The sequence below is a fragment of the Somniosus microcephalus genome, chromosome 10 (assembly GCF_052327205.1).
Source record: "Somniosus microcephalus isolate GS21.2 chromosome 10, FLI_Smic_1.0, whole genome shotgun sequence".
In the NCBI taxonomy this organism is placed as follows: Eukaryota; Metazoa; Chordata; class Chondrichthyes; order Squaliformes; family Somniosidae; genus Somniosus; species Somniosus microcephalus.
In genome coordinates, this window is record NC_140996.1 from 42,641,964 (window position 1) to 42,659,748 (window position 17,785).

Sequence of the window (17,785 nt, forward strand, 5' to 3'; positions counted from 1 at the left end):
ACTTGCACCATTCTCCAACATTTTGTGACGGGGAGGCTGTTTCCAGTGGTGTTCCGCAGGGCTCAGTACTAGGTCCCTTGCTTTTTGTGGTATATATCAATGATTTAGACTTCAATGTAGGGGGCATGATTAAGAAGTTTGCAGATGGTACAAAAATTGGCTGTGTGGTTGATAGTGAGGAGTAAAGCTGTAGACTGCAGGAAGATTTCAATGGACTGGTCAGATGAGCAGAAAAATGGCAAATGGAATTCAATCCGTAGAAGTGTGAGATAATGCATTTGGGGAGGGCTAGCAATGCAAGGAGATACACAATAAATGGTAGGATACTGAGAGATGTCGAGGACAGAGGGACCTTGGAGTGCATGTTCCTGAAGGAAGCAAGACAAGTAGATATGGTGGTTAAGAAGGCATACTTTCTTTTATTAACTGAGCATAGAATATAAGGACAGGGAGGTTATGCTTGAACTGTATAAAACATTAGTTGGGCCACAGCTGGAGTACTGCGTACAGTTCTGGTCACCACATTACAGGAAAGATGTGATTGCACTAGAGGGTACAGAGGAGATTTGTGATGATGTTGCCAGGACTGGAGAATTTTAGCTGTGAGGAAAGATTGGATAGACTGGGGTTCTGACAGCAAAGCACCTTAGTGCAAATCACATAACTTGGTATTTGGTATTGTGTTCCTTATTGAATCATTTTCAATATCTTGCAATGAACTCAATTACATGCACTCAGGCTAGAACAAACATACTAAATCTGTACACTTGTAAATAAATATGACTTTCTACAGATTTTAAAATTAATATATTACTGACATCCAGTGTGTCCGCCTAAAACCTGTGGGAAGCTATTTGAGCATGCTAATTAGAGTCCTGTGCTTGTTTTAAGACTCAAACACCCTTTTCAAAAGCTCTTCTGCTCTATTCACTGCCCTACTTGCCAATTCTAAACCAGTGACAGAAATCATGAGCAGAAACAGCCTGGAGGGCGCCGCTTCTAGCAATATTTAAAGGGAGCATAGGAACATAGAAACAGGATTAGGCCATTCAGCCCCTCGAGCCTGTTCTGCCATTCAATGAGATCATGGCCGATCTGCGACCTAACTCCATATAGCCTTTGCCCAACATCCCATAATACCATTGGTAAACAGAAATCTATCAATCTGATTTAAAATTAACAATTGATCTAGCATCAATTGCTGTTTGAGGAAAAGAGTTCCAAACTTCTACCACCCTTTGTGTGTAGAATTATTTACTAATTTCACTCCTGAAATGCCTGGCTCTAATTTTTAGACTATGCTCCCTAGTCCTAGACTCCCCAACCAGCGGAAATAGTTTCTCTCTATCTACCCTATCGATTCCCTTTTAATATCTTGAAAACTTCAATCAAATCACCCCTTAACCTTCTAAATTCTAGGGAATACAACCATAATTTGTGTAATCTCACGTCATAATTTAACCCTTGGAGTCCGGGAATCATTCTGGTAAACCTACACTGCACTCCCTCCAAGGCCAATATATCCTTCCTAAGGTGTGGTGCCCAGAACTGCTCACAGTACTCCAGGTGTGGTCTAACCAGGGTTATATATAGCTGAAGCATAACTTCTACCCCCTTGTATTCTAGTCCTCTAGATGTAAAGGCCAGCATTGCATTAGCCTTTTTAATTATTTTCTGTACCTGTTAATGACATTTTAATTAACTATGTACCTGGGTCCTCAAGTCTCTTTGGACCGCTACTGCTTTTACCTTTTCACCATTTAGAATGTACGCTGTTCTATCCTTTTCAGGTCCAAAGTAGATGACCTCACATTTGCCTACATTGAAATCCATTTGCCACAGTTTTACCCATTTACTTAATCTATCAATATCCCTTTGTCATTTTATGCTTTTATCTACACTGCCTACAATGCCACCTATCTTTGTGTCATCGGCAAATTTGGATATGTGGCTTCCTATGCCATCATCTAAGTCATTAATAAATACTGTGAATAGTTCCGGCCCCAACACAGATCTCTGCGGGACACCACTAGTCACATCCTGCCAATCAGCTGCTGTATTGCTAATTTATTTGGATGGCCAGTATGCTGTTTTTGAGCTTTTGGGGACTTGGCTGCTGGAACAACACTCTAACAACACTCAGGATGAAAAGCCCGCTTGATCAGCACCCCATCCACCACCTTAAACATTCACTCCCTTCATCACCGGCGCATCGTGACTCCAGTGTGTACCATCTACAAGATGCACTGCAGTAACTTGCCAAGGTGTAGGGGGTTTTTCCTGCTCTCTTGCCCGTTCTGGCCCCCTGCCAGGCTTCGTGCAAGAATTACCTTTGAGTGGTTCGACCCACCCCCCCTACGGTTCTAGACCTTGGACTTAGATGCAGAGAACAGTAGTGCAGAGAAGAGGACTCAATAGACCAGGCTGAATAGCACGAAATGGATGCTTTTATTTTTGAACAGTTTGAAGCATTACAAAATACATGTCATAGGCACAGATTAAAGTAACTACAATCATGCACAAATTTATGAACTTGACTCTATGGAAATGGGGAACACACGGCACATCGTAAAAGGGGAAACACATTACGATTTCCCTTAACTCCCTCCCCTATACCTAAACTAAGTTTCGACCTGGGGAACCTGGGATCATGCTCACCACTCTCGAAATCGCGAGAAAGGGGGTTCGCAGCCTTTTTGGCACCGCTTTCCGTCGTCACGTGGATTTGGAAACTTCTGGCGCAGTCGATATTCTCTCTCTCTCTCTCTCGAGGCGGTGGGGTAGACCCAGCCTCGATGAGCGCTCGTTAAGGTTGAGATCCACAATCGTGGATTTTTGTTCATGGAGCAAACCTAGATGCAGGTTATGCACATGGGAGAATCTTGTGGCATCGATCGCCGGTTCTCCAGAGGGTTTCTTCTCCGTCGGCCTGGGTCGTCGATGATCTCCCGACCCCAGTACCCGGGCCACCCTTGTCGTCTTCTCGTCGTGGCCGAGCCTTGTTTGGCTGAACACCGGCCACGTTGTCCTTTTTTCGAAACCGTCCGTCTTTAAAAAGACGAAAACGTTTTCATCAATTCTGCATCTGCCGAAGTGGAAGAGGCGCCGATCCTGGCCCCGTCTGAAGAAGTTGAAGTCGTCCAAGAAGAAGAAGCAGCCGCCGTCCAGTCAAGTGAAGTTGTTCAAGTAACCCGAAGTCCGAAATCACTTAGATGGACTTTCAATCCATAGTTATACTCTTTTGGGACAGTCTTATCTCCCGCCAAATCATAGTCCTGTCTTTGTATTAATTTTGGCGGGCAGAAATCTCTGCAGGGGCGCTTTGTCTTGTAACGGAGCCGGTGATAACTTAAACTGGCCTTCCTGGCCGATAATGTCTGTTAATGTCCTTTGCATTGTCACCGCGGCTCGGTTCGCATATTGATCGGTCCGGACATTTTCCTTGATGGCTGCTAAACGGTTTTTCCTTTGTACGATAAATGGGTATAAGTGTTTTTACATTGTCCGCCCATATCTTGATGGGCCCCATCCTGTACTTATAATCCATTGAATATGTATGCTGTTGCTCTGAGTTTCGGTTCCCAGATACTGGCTTTCGTGGGCTCACTGTCTTCAATCCACAAGCCTGTCTGGCTTGCAGTAACAGAAATAAAATGGTTCATAAACTGATCACGGGGCCTGGCGGCCATTTTGTATGCCCTTTTTATCAAAGGTTTCTCTGTGCAAGCTTACTTTGGTCAATAAACAGTCTTATTTTATCCAGTTTTCTTGCGTGATTTTTGCTGAAAATTGCGAATCTTACAGGCCCCCCTGTGATACTGATAGCTTGCTTAAAGTATCAATAATCCTTGATGAGCAAATTTTCCCTGATTCCCCACATCCAAACATTCCTGGCACTTAACTATCTATGCCCCTCACGACACATGCAGTTCCCATTTCCGCAGAAAACGAAAATTACCTTTTGTACATTTGGACAATCATAGACAGCGTATTTTAAACTATAACACATTCACTTGTCAGATGTGCGGGGGTTGATACCCCCTGGCACCATCTGCATGCATCTTTTATTAATCCAAAAAAACTTAAGAACAACTAATAACATAACAATACTTATTTCCTTATAACCCAAAACCATCACAAAAATTTTTTAAATGGAGGGACGCTTAATCTTATACTAGCAGCTTAGAGTGGGGTATCTGCTTCCCCCATTCGCACATAGCGTTCTCTCCATTCTCCTGTGTTCTCGTGCCTCTGGAGGCATTTGCCTCTTTTGCAATGTACGAAGAGCAAAAATATCACAATCAAAACCTGACATACTACTAGGATATGGGATGCTATTCTAATCCAGGCGGGGACCTCTATGTTGGTGAACAAGTCCCACCATGGTGGGATGGTTATGTCCAATATGTCTTTTCCTATCTCTAAAGTCTTCTGCTCCAGTGTGTAGAAATGTTTCTGCGAAATTATAACGGCTTTTAAAATCTTGGTGAGGTGTTCGGGAAGAGGGGGAATGACATAACCAAAATGCGTGACAAATCGTTGTAAGTCTGTGAAATTCTCTTTGATAGTGACGTGTACGGTGGAGGGCGCAGGAATGGGAACAATTCGTTGTTGTGCCACTTGAACCTCGGCCCTGGGTTTGAAACAGAAACTGCTATCACCGACCGAACACCACTCGTGTTGTCCATATCGGTACTGAGGCGCTGCAGTGGTGACGCAGTATGTCCCACCCCCGATATATGCTACCTGTGGGGGCACATGGTCCTCTGCCATTGCCTCCATGGTGCAATTCACCGGCTTCGCGCTAGCGGTTCTGAACCCGCACTGTGGTTTCAAAAAGGCATTCAAGTGCTGGGGACACAGGATGATGTGTGCTCCCCGGCTCCGACATCCCGAGAGGTCGGTGCCTGTCATCGTACGCTCCCATCTGATGACGTAAGGCGGGACCACTGCGTAACGAATGTGTGCGCCCCCCTGAATGACTCCAATGTTCTCTACTCTGTATACCGGGGCGGGCTTTGCTGCGGGACCCAACACCTGCATTCTTACTACTATTCCCATAATAGTGTGATTCGAATGTCCGCAGTCCACTGGAACTGGGTATGCTTCTGCGGCTAGCCTGAGCTGGCACGGGCTTAATGCATTCTCAAAAGGGTGGAGCGCTTGCAAGTGCTTGTTGCTGATCCAGGACGGGACCAAACCCTGTTTTAAATCCTCAAGATTACTGCGGCCCTCGCCCAGTAACCACGCCCCGTACAGCACACAGGCCTCGTTTTGCGCAGCTTGATCGGACGCATTCCGATCCTCCTTAATGAGTGCATTTACCGTTCTCGCGTGTTTCTCCAGCTCAGCAATTATGTCCTTAAAGTGTAGTGTCATGGCCTGGTCCTCATGCAACTCAGAACCCACGACCTTGTTTCCGTCTGTCAATATGTTCCTTAACTGGGCTTTTAAACCGTTGATCTGTGTCTGCAGCTCCACGTTATCTAGAGCATTGACAACAGATGTCCCGGTATTAAAAGCAGTGAATATGTCATTTACAGTACCCCTTCTTTGCCTCCCGACTCGATCCAAAACTTCTGGCGGTGTGGTGTATAATTTGTCTCTGTCGATGTCGGCAAAGTCAAATTCGTAAAATTGTCTAAACATACGGGTTAACAGGACCTGGTATAATTGTTCCGTTTCTTTGGGACACCACTCCGGCAATCTTACCTCAGTGAGATTTAAAATCACTGAGGCCACCGCGTAGTGTACCCCTTGGTACAGCACCTGACCGGTGGGTACCAATACTAAACCGTTCCCGGGTCCCTTGGTGGTGGTTGGGCACCCTCCTTTCTGGGCTAGTGCTACCGGAAGCGTGGGCAGGGGCTTGCCTGGGCGGGTGATGAGTTCAGTGGCGTTCACCGGAATAGGGGAGTATGGGGCTCCGCACGCTCGAGTGCTAACATCCCATCTCATCCCCTTCCCTTCATCCTGCCACTGCCTCTGGAAGAAGATGGACACGCCCTTGGGGCAGACGTGTCTCGAACCCCACATACAGACATATATTCCCTCATCCGGTTCCCACCATTTGTCCCAACACACACACGTAATTGTCCGTGAGTTCCCGTAATAGTCCGATGGGTATTATTACCCAGTCACTCCCACTCGACCGTAGAGTTTCTCATGTCCTTTCCCAGCTTTCGTAGCCACCACCATCGCCTTGGTGGTACGTTCCCATTGCACACCAGACAAATCCTCCTTCCCACGGTGACGCTGACTCTGGGCGCTAGGATCCTCACTCGAGGGCACGTTAATGAAGTCTCTTGGTAGGCAAAACCGAAATTGCTGGAATATTCCGTAGAATTCGTTCCCAGCCAACCTGGCCATCTCCCTTGGTGGAAGTAGGTGGCGGTTTCCTCTATCTCTCGCTCCCCCGTCCCATCCGTTGCGATGGGGGCCGTGTCCCCGGAGCACCCGAAAATGATGACGTCCTTGGTGCGGCCTCGGTAGGCCCACCCGCACCCGATCGCCATGAACGCGACGACAATCCTTTCCATCGTATCCCAGGTTTCTGTAACCAACAAAATGATGTAGCCGGGCTCCCGATAGGTGCTGGCCTAAATTAATTGGACGCGCGGGTTCCTGGACCCCGCTCCCTAACAAACACACATACCGGGCAGACCTCAAAATTGTACTCTTAACACCATATACTTTACATTCCTTAAACTATGACCATAATTACCTATCTTAACTTATGTACAGCGCCGCCCTCCGTGGGGCGGCTTTCCGAATCCCTGTGAGGTCTGTCGTGTGCCACACCCTGCGGTGGGGCTGCATTGATCTTTGGCTTTGATCCCCCGCAGCCTGTCGCTGCTGAACGGGGATCATGTCTTCCTGGGGCTGCTTTAAACCGTGGTTGGGGAGGATGGGGAGAATCTGGCCAAAATTTTCTGGGCTGGGGCGCTCGAGCCGACCTACGAGGGGCTGCTTTGGGTTGGGCTCCCGGGGCCGATGGACCTGGGGTCGTGACTGTTACCGTTACAGCCTGTGGTTCCTCCACAGCTGCCGGCTCCAGCTCCCCTCCCTCAGGCTCCGCCCCCCCGGGGTCGGGATCTGTGGCTTCCGACTCCACCTCACCTGTCCCTACAGGTAACGAGTCTCCACCCCCACTCCCTACCTCCCCCAAGCTTGAGTCGAGGGCGGGACTGCCGTCCTCTGACTCTTCCTCCTCCGTGATTGGGTCTAAAGCGAGGTTGAGCTGTTCGGGCTCTCCCCTGCCTAAATCCCATTCAAAAGATGAGACCTCCCACTCCAATGGGATGGCCTCTCCCTTCACGCAGGCTACTGCTCCAGCCTGTGTGGTCTGTGACTCTGTTACAGGCTGAGGATCTTTGTTCTCAGACCTGGTCCCCTTTGGTGGCCCTTGTGTACCCGGTTTAAACAGTTTACACTGGTTGATGTGAAACCATTTGGTACGTCGGGGCGTCTTCACTGCATAAACCATGGGGCTGGCTTTGTCTACAATGCTGTATGGCCCCATGTACAGTGGTTCAAAACTCCCTACCCTGGCGTAGTTTCGGACCATGACCTGGTCCCCGACTACCCACTCTTGTTGTTTCCGAGGTTCCAACAACAGTTTATTTCCCTGGTGCTGTCTTCCCATGTTCCCAGCCGCCTGCCCATAAATCTGTCTCAGGCGCGCCAAGAGGGTTTGGGCGAATTTGTCCCGTTTCACCTCTCGGAGCTGGCCCTCAGTGAGCACCGGGGCTAGCACATGGGTGGGTGTTCGCATGATCCTTCCAGTCATTAACTCGTGCGGGGAATACCCCGTGCTTTTGGACTGGCTGGCTCGGATCCCCATGAGGACTAAAGGCAGGACCTCCGCCCATTTCTGGGGCGAGCCCATTGTCTCTTTCCTCAGCTTTTCCTTGAGGGTCCGATTCATACGCTCAACAATCCCGGATGACTGGGGATTGTATGCTACGTGCCACTTTCCCTCAATGCCCAAGAGCATGAGGGCGTTCTGCATTACTTGACCGGTGAACTGACTCCCTTGGTCGGACTCTACAAAACGGGGGAGTCCCCACCGTGAGAACACTTCCCGAATCAAGATCTTAGCAGTACCCAGTGCCGTAGCTGTTCTGCACGGGAAGGCTTCTACCCATTTGGTGAACACATCTACCAGGACAAGGCAGTACTTATAGCCTCCCTGGGCGGCGGGCAGGGGCCCTATGTAGTCGACCTGAATCGACTGCCATGGTCCCTCTACCCTCCTGATGTGCCCCATGGGCACCTTCCTTTTGTGGGGGTCTGGGTTGTTAGCAGCACACACAAGACAGCTTGCGCAGAACTCGCGGACATCGTCCTGAAGTCCCGGCCACCATCCCGCCTGCTCCACCCGTTGCCAGGTGACCTCAGGTCCGGGGTGTCCCGCTCCTGGACCCTCGTGGGCCAATTGCAGGAATTCCCTTCGGTGCTGCTGCGGCTCAACCCACTGCTCCTCTCGGAACAGCATACCTTCTTTGACTGTGAGGGCTGCCGTACTGTACGGACCTTCTACCTGTTTGCCCTCTGTGATGGCTTTTAGGACTGCTTTTAGGGCGGGATCCAGGGTTTGGACGGTCTTTAGGTCTGGGGGCGGTGTCACCCCTGTGTTCCCGGGAATTCCCTCCCTGCCTTGGATCGCCGCCACGGGTCCGGGTTCGTATGGGTCCCAGAGAATGCCGTTGCGGGCACCCTCCCTGGCTAGCGCATCCGCTTGCTGGTTGCCCTGACTGCGGGGTTCTGTAGTGGAGTGAGCCTTCACCTTATGGATGAACACCTCTCCTTTCTCCCCCACAGCTGCTAGGATCTTCTCCAGCAAGGGCTTAACTGTTAAAGGCCGCCCGTCCGCGGAGGTGTACCCGCGTCGGGACCAGATGGCGAGGTACTCTGTACACGAATTGCACGTGAACATGCTGTCTGAGCAAATCGTGTATGGGGTTGGGAAAATCTCGGGGTGGGTAACCACGTACGCCACCGCGGAGAGTTCAGCCTGCTGCGCGCTCATAGTGCTGGGGAGCTTAATTGCCAGGGCAATGTTTGCCGCAGGGTCATAAACTCCACACCCTGTGAGTCGCTTGCCGTCAGCTACAGTGCTAGAACCGTCTACATAGATCTCGCGGCCCGTGGGATGTATCCCGGCCCGTAAACCTATGTTAACTTCCCATACCCCTTCTACGGAACATTGATGGGCTGTCCCGGGATATGCCATATTGGCTGCGAGCCTTGGTGCGCAGAGGCCTTTAACTTTGAGATCCATCTGGGAAAGGAGGAGGGTCCAGCGCGCAATCCGAGCGCTGCTTACGGTCCCATCCTTAATCCTCCCGTCCAGAAGCATCTTCGTGGGGGTGTGATGGGTGAGGAGCGTAATGGGAGAGGTCCCTGTGAAGATCACTGATCTGTTCGCAGCCCAATGCGTGGCCAGGAGATGCCGTTCGCAATTGGAGAAACTCCTCTCCACATCCGTGAGCACCCTGGAGGAATAAACTACTGGTCTTAGCTTGCCGTGCCGCTCTTGGAGCAGCACTGCGCTCAGGCTGTCCCCACTAGCGGCTACCTCCAGAAAGAACTCCTCTCCCCCATCTATGGCCCCTAGGGCTGGCGCGGTCTGCAGATCTCTTTTCAACTTCTCGAATGCTGCCTGGCACCCCTCGTCCCAAGACCACTCGACTCCCTTGTGTAAGAGTCGAAGTAGCGGGGCCGCTGTGGCAGCATAGTCCTCGATGAAATCTCTGCAGTACCCGGTCAATCCCAAAAAGGACCTTACACCCGTTACTGTGTTGGGAATCGGCAGATCTTGTATAGATTCCCGTCTGGCCTTATCTATGGCTCTTTCCCCAGCGCCGATGGCCAGACCCAGGAATTTAACTTCCTGCTGGCCGATCTGGGCTTTCTTTGGGTTTACTTTGAAACCCTTCCTTTCTAACAGTTCCAACAATTCGGCTAACAGTGGGCCGTGCTGCTCCCTTGTATCTGTGAACAGGAGTAAGTCGTCCACATACTGCACTATCTGGTTGGGCTGGCTGAACTCTTTCAAACTCCCCGCCATGCACTGATGGAAAATGCTGGGGCTGTTGTGAAAACCCTGTGGTAAGCAGTTCCAAGTGTACTGTTGCCCTTTGAAAGTAAAGGCAAACTTGTACTGGTCCTCCCGCCGCAGCGGAATGGACCAAAAACCGTTCGAGATGTCCAGCACCCTGAATGTGGTCGCCGATGCTGGAATACTCCCTATTAAGTCTGCAACTGCTGCTACCGTGGGCGCACAGGCTGGGATATTACTATTGAGGACTCTATAGTCCACCGTGGCTCTCCACGAATTGTCCGGTTTCTTTACCGGCCATAATGGGGAGTTCACGTGGGTGGCTATCGTCCTCAACACGCCCTGCTATACCAATGAAGATATTGCTGTCTCCATGTCGGGTTCTGCCTCCTTGGGGAAATTATACTGCTTTTGGGGTCGGATCATGGGGTCCCCGTCTACGCTGACTTTGAACCCAGCGACTCTCCCGCAGTCGTGCTTGTGGGTGGCGAACGCGGTCAGATTTTCTGACACACGCGCCTGCAAGTCCGTTGGGACGTTTGTTATCATGAGCTCGAGATCGTAACCTCCTGACGGCTTCATAGTGCACAGGGCCCCCTTTTCTTCCTTCCCCGGGATTACGACTACCTTACCTAAACCGCCCTCGGCTCCCCAGAGACAGTGATTTCTCAGGTCCACGAGGATCCCGTGTTCCACCAAGAAATCAGCCCCGAGGATGCCTTTCCCCCCCCCCTCATTCCACTTCAATAGGATGCACGTCCATGTGGTGTGGAGCGCTCCCAACTGAATGGAGAGCGGGAGGGAGTGCGCGCCAGCCTGTTCTCTACCTGTGAAACCCGCTACTAAATATGGAGCCTGGGCGGACAGAGGTGAGGCAAAAGGTTTGTCCGTGTGGATCACGGTACACGAAGCTCCCGTATCCAACAGGTAACTACCCCTTTGTTTCTCCACCTCCATCTCCACCACAGGTCTTCTCCAAGCGTCATAGCGGAGTGGACACAAGTAGATGGGCTGCGCGGGCGTCAGTCATTTAGGTGTTTCGGCTGGGGTCTCGGGGGCGATAGGGCTGTTAGCAACCGCTACCTTCCCCTGCCAGGTCATCAGAGACCGCATAGTCTCCAAGACTGACTCGATCGCAGCGGGGTCCACAACCGCACCACCCCCTTTATTCGGGGCAGAGGCTACGGTTGGGTTCTGGACTGGTGTTGGGGCGCACTTGTGGTTGTGCTGGTGTTGGGTAAACTCTCGGGCCGTTGGCGACTCGGGCTTGGGCTTGATCTTGGGCTGCGGCGAACGCTCTCTCCCTCTTATCCTTCCAAGGATTCCTACAGTCCTTGCGCCAATGACCCTCCTTCCCACACCCGTAACAACTGCTATTTGCTTGGGGATGGCGATTTCCCTCCTGACGCCATTCCTTTTTAGCAGAGGCTGCGGGTCTCACCTCATGCACCTTTCCTTTCACAACAGGCGTTTTCTTGCCCTTGTTGTTTCTATAACTGATCGTGAGCTGATCTAGTACTACTTCCTCCGTGGAGCGGGCGTTAGTGGGGTCAAACCATGCTTTGGCCTGTTCCTTCACTACTGGCAGGCAACCTGCTACCAGGCACCGAAGCCAGTGAGCCCTTTGTTCGCCATCCAGCCCGGCCCGGGCCGGCCCGCCCGGGCAGCTGCGCCGATACACTGGCCACAACCTGTCGGCGAAAACCCGTGGGGGTTCTCCCTCTAGCTGCACTGTCTTTTCTAAACGGAGGAACGGAGTTCCGTCCCCCTCTCCCATGATCTCCAGAATCTCATCCCGTAGCAACTCATAGTCCCTGTGCCCTCTCTTGCTCTCGTCAGGGAGACACTGGAGGAGCGAACTGTCCAGGGAGAACAGCAGCATTTTAGACTGTTCAACCCCGTCGCAGTCATTGACTGCTGCGGTCTGCTCCACGTCCCTGAAATGCACGGAGGGATCTCCTGACTCGGAGAGTTTTGGGATGTGACTTATCATCTCTCTTAGCTGTCGTGCGCTATGAGGCATTATGATCTGACTCTCAAGGGGTCTGTCATCGCTATTTTCTTCATTTGGACCGATCCTCCGGTGTCTCGTTGGACACACTGGCGCCGGCCCCGACTCTACTGTCTGGGGTTGCTCTACCTCAGGGCTCTCTTCCTCTACCGTCTCCGTCTCCTGTCCCGGAGTCCAAGACTCCTCATAGGCAGGAGGCGCAGAAGGTTCGGGGGTTGGTACCCCAACTGCCTCTTGTGGAATCGGTCTTTTGGATTCCTTGGCTAGCAACAGCTGACTCGCTGGTGGATTTATGAGACACACCAACCCGTTTGCCTTCGCTAGGGCCTTTCTCAGGTCCTCTAGCTCCCGGCGGCAAGTGCTGTGGTCGGTGTTCTCAGATCTATCCTCCATGGCCATCTTATATGCTGCCCTGGCTCCCAGGAGCTTTTCCTCTTGGGCATCTACTTGTTTGGCTAGACGGGAACACCTCTCTCTCATTCTACCTTCACTGGCCTTGGCCTCAACGACCTGACATTTTAAATATTCTACCCGGGTTTCGTGGCAGCGAATTACAGAGCGGCATTCCTGGTTCAGCGCGTCAAGCGATTCAATCAGTTTTTGACCTCCCGCAACCTTTTCCTCTACGCCTTTAAGCAAGCCGTTGATCTGGACTGTCTGTGCTGCAACTACCTGGTCCAAAAGCTGGACTTGCTTCTTGTAGCACATCAGCCAGACCGCCTTTTCTACAGATTTCTTATGCTCTCTACCCGCTGTCCACTTGATGGCTGCGTCTAGCGGGCGCCTATCCCTTAGTAGATCAGATATCCATTGTTTTGTGAGGTTGACTTTTCCGAAAACATAATCTGCTATTCTTTCATCCATCACATTTCGTTTATTCAGATCTTGATCTAACACACTACTTTCCTGCTGCCAAGGTCCTGCCGCGGTCGCCATTTCTGTAGGGGTTTTTTCCTGCTCTCTTGCCCGTTCTGGCCCCCTGCCAGGCTTCGTGCAAGAATTACCTTTGAGTGGTTCGACCCACCCCCCCTACGGTTCTAGACCTTGGACTTAGATGCAGAGAACAGTAGTGCAGAGAAGAGGACTCAATAGACCAGGCTGAATAGCACGAAATGGATGCTTTTATTTTTGAACAGTTTGAAGCATTACAAAATACATGTCATAGGCACAGATTAAAGTAACTACAATCATGCACAAATTTATGAACTTGACTCTATGGAAATGGGGAACACACGGCACATCGTAAAAGGGGAAACACATTACGATTTCCCTTAACTCCCTCCCCTATACCTAAACTAAGTTTCGACCTGGGGAACCTCGGATCATGCTCACCACTCTCAAAATCGCGAGAAAGGGGGTTCGCAGCCTTTTTGGCACCGCTTTCCGTCGTCACGTGGATTTGGAAACTTCTGGCGCAGTCGATATTCTCTCTCTCTCTCGAGGCGGTGGGGTAGACCCAGCCTCGATGAGCGCTCGTTGAGGTTGAGATCCACAATCGTGGATTTTTGTTCATGGAGCAGACCTAGATGCAGGTTATGCACATGGGAGAATCTTGTGGCATCGATCGCCGGTTCTCCAGAGGGTTTCTTCTCTGTCGGCCTGGGTCGTCGATGATCTCCCGACCCCAGTACCCGGGCCACCCTTGTCGTCTTCTCGTCGTGGCCGAGCCTTGTTTGGCTGAACACCGGCCACGTTGTTTTTTTTTCGAAACCGTCCGTCTTTAAAAAGACGAAAACGTTTTCATCGATTCTGCATCTGCCGAAGTGGAAGAGGCGCCGATCCTGGCCCCGTCCGAAGAAGTTGAAGTCGTCCAAGAAGAAGAAGCAGCCGCCGTCCAGTCAAGTGAAGTTGTTCAAGTAACCCGAAGTCCGAAATCACTTAGATGGACTTTCAATCCATAGTTATACTCTTTTGGTACAGTCTTATCTCCCGCCAAATCATAGTCCTGTCTTTGTATTAATTTTGGCGGGCAGAAATCTCTGCAGGGGCGCTTTGTCTTGTAACGGAGCTGGTGATAACTTAAACTGGCCTTCCTGGCCGATAATGTCTGTTAATGTCCTTTGCATTGTCACCGCGGCTCGGTTCGCATATTGATCGGTCCGGACATTTTCCTTGATGGCTGCTAAACGGTTTTTCCTTTGTACGATAAATGGGTATAAGTGTTTTTACATTGTCCGCCCATATCTTGATGGGCCCCATCCTGTACTTATAATCCATTGAATATGTATGCTGTTGCTCTGAGTTTCGGTTCCCAGATACTGGCTTTCGTGGGCTCACTGTCTTCAATCCACAAGCCTGTCTGGCTTGCAGTAACAGAAATAAAATGGTTCATAAACTGATCACGGGGCCTGGCGGCCATTTTGTATGCCCTTTTTATCAAAGGTTTCTCTGTGCAAGCTTACTTTGGTCAATAAACAGTCTTATTTTATCCAGTTTTCTTGCGTGATTTTTGCTGAAAATTGCGAATCTTACAAAGGCTTCTTCAAAAACACCTCCCACATCTGCGACCTCGACCACCTAGGAGGCCAAGGGAAGCAGGTGCATGGGAACACCAGCACCTCCAAGTTCCCCTTCAAATCACACACCATTCTCACTTGGACATATAGGGCTAAAAATTCAGTTTGGGGCGCCCAGCTCGCCTGGGCGCCAGAATTACCGCTGTGCGCGGAGCCACTTGCGCCATCGGGATATTCAGTTTCAGCACCCCAAGTGGAAGCCGGCCACTAAACAAGGGTTTCGGCGCCCCGCTTGGGGCGCTGAAACTGAATATCGGCGCGCAAAGTGCCGCAGCGCCACCCGCTGCGGCACGGCACGCTGCGGTACTGCAGGCCTTCCTCCCACTGTTAAGGGGGAGGTGCCTGCAACAGCGCGATCCCCGATCGCGAGTGCCGGCAAATGAGCCCGGCACCAAGGAGAAGTGCTGGGCTCTCGGGAAACAGCCGGCAATGCCACGGGGGGGGGGGGCATGCAGGAGGCCGGGGACGGAGGTGCGGGCAGGCAGCCGCCGAAAAAGCGGCCGGCCGCACCTCCACCTTAACTTGCCCCACTACCGCCACAGGTAGGCCCCTGTGTACCGGTCACTGTTTGCGGCCGGCGCGTAGGAGGCGGGCGCGACCAAATATGGCCAGCGGGGCGATAGCGGGGCGCTGCGCACTCCGATGACGTCATCAGTGGCGGCGCAGCGCTACAGGCTAACGCCGCCATTAGCGCCCCGCTAAATATCGCGGTGGTTGTGGCCAGAGGCGCTAAAGCCCTCTTTGGGCGCAAACTGGTGGCGCAGGCCACTGAATTTCTAGGACATAGTGTCGATCCTTCATCGTCACTGGGTCAAAACCCTGGTACTCCCTAATTAACAGCACTGTGGGAGTACCTTCAATGCACTGTCTGCAGCAGTTCAAGGCAGGTCACCACCACCTTCTCAGCAACAACAAAAACAACGGACCAGAAATTCGGGTCAGGGGCTTCCCGCGGGTGCAAGCCCCCGATCTGCACTTACCTTGTGCGCCGGCCGTTGAGCTGTGGGCCCCCGTGGAATTCCGATCCGGGGCCTGGTCCAGCTGCCAGCACGCAGTGCTTGCGTATCCCAGGGGCGCAGTTAGTTTGATGCATCCCCTGGGATCACGTGGGCCATGGGGAGCCAATCGGATAGGGAATGCTCCATTCATAAGCTTGACAGGAAGAGCTGTCAAGACTTATAAATACTACGGCCCCAAAACAGCACTAAATCTTCAAATAAATTTTAAAAAAACATCACTTTTTTTAATAAACTATAAATTATATGAAATAACTATTTTAAACAATAATTTAAATTTTTGAAAAAAATAATTTTATTTTCTAATGGGGCTAAAAATAAACTTACCTTGCTTTAAAGTATTTAATAATAATAAACCTGTGGAAAAAATGTTTTAATTAATTCACCACTTACCTTGTAAAAAGCAGGCCTTACGCCTGTTTTTTACATGTCTAACTTCTGCAGGCTTACCCTCCCGGGAAAAACTGCAAAAAAAAACGAAGTTCGATGCGCACGCGCAGCCTCTTCTGCGCACGCGTTCGACCTCTGAACCCCTGCTTTCAGGGGAACGGAAGTGCCGGTTTCCCGCGCATGCGCAGTGCATGCAGGAAACCGGCACTTCCATTGGGCTTACGGGTGAGTACCCCATGCGTACTCACCCGTGGAGACCCGAATTTCTGGGCCAACATGTATTTATATAGCACATTTAACATAGTAAAATGTCCCAAGGCGCTTCACAGGAGTGTTAGCAAACAAAATTTGACGTCGAACCACATAAGGAGCTATTAGGACAGATGACCAAATGCTTGGTCAAAGAGATAAGTTTTAAAGAGCATCTTAATGGAGGAGAAAGTAGTAGAGAGGCAGAGAAGTTTAGTGAGGGAATTACAGAGCTTAGGGCCTAGGCAGCTGAAGGCATGGCCACCAATGGCCAAGCAATTAAAATCAGAATTTGCGGAACACCTCCGTTCAGTCCGTAAGGGTAACCCCGAGCTTCCAGTCGCCTGTCACTTTAATTCTCCGCTCCACACCCACTCTGTCCTCTCTGTCCTCGGCCTCTTACACTGTTCCAATGAAGCTCAACGTAAGCTCAAGGAACAGCGCCTCATCTTTCGATTAGACACTTTACAGCCTTCTGGACTCAACATTGAGTTCAACAATTTCAGACTATAACCCCTGCCCCCATTTTTCAGGCGGCTGTTGATGATTCTGCCATCCCCATTTGCAACATTTTATCTCTCCTGCCTCCTACCCTAGCACAGAATGTTCCTTCCTCCCCTCCACTCCCCTTTCCCTGTCTCTGCACCTGCTTAAAATCTGTAACATCTCTAACCTTTTCCAGTTCTGATGAAGGGTCCCAGACCTGAAATGTTAACTCTGTTTCTCTCTCCACAGATGCTGCCTGGCCTGCTGAGTGTTTCCAGCATTTTCTGTTGTAATTTCAATTAAAATCGTGGTTGCGCAAGGGGCCAGAATTTGAGGAGCGCAGAGGTCTCAGAGGGTTGTAGGGCTGGAGGTGGTTACAGAGATTGAGAGGGGCAAGGCAATACAGGGATTTGAAAATAAGGATGATCATTTTACAATTGAGGCATTGCTGGACTGAGAGCCAAAGAAGTTCAGCGAGCACAGGGGTGGATGGGTGAACGGGAATTGGTGCGAGTTAGGACATGGGCAGCAGAGTTTTGGATGAGCTCAAGTTCATAGAGGGTGAAAGATGGTAGGTCGGCCAGGAGAGCATTGGAATAGTCAAGTCTAGAGGTAACAAAGGCATGGATGAGATTTTCAGCAGCAGATGAGCTGAGACAGGGGCGGAGTTGGGCAATATTACATAGAAACATAGAAGATAGGAGCAGGAGTAGGCCATTTGGCCCTTCGAGCCTGCTCTGCCATTCAATGAGATGGAAGTCGGTGGTCTTCGTGATGGAGCAGATATTTGGCCGGAAGATCATCTCGGGGTCAAATATGACACCAAGGTTGTGAATGGTCTGGTTCAGACTCAGAGAGTTTCCAGGGAGAATGATGGAGTCAGTGGCTAGGGAACTGAGTTTTGGGCAACTAGGGATGGGCAATAAATACTGGCCTTGCCAGTGATGCTCCCATCCCATTAATGAATAAACAAAACTGATAGTAATTGTTTCTGAAAACACTTTGGTGAGTCAGCAGAGGGGTTTTGATCAGGGCCTTCTGGCAAACTTCTGAT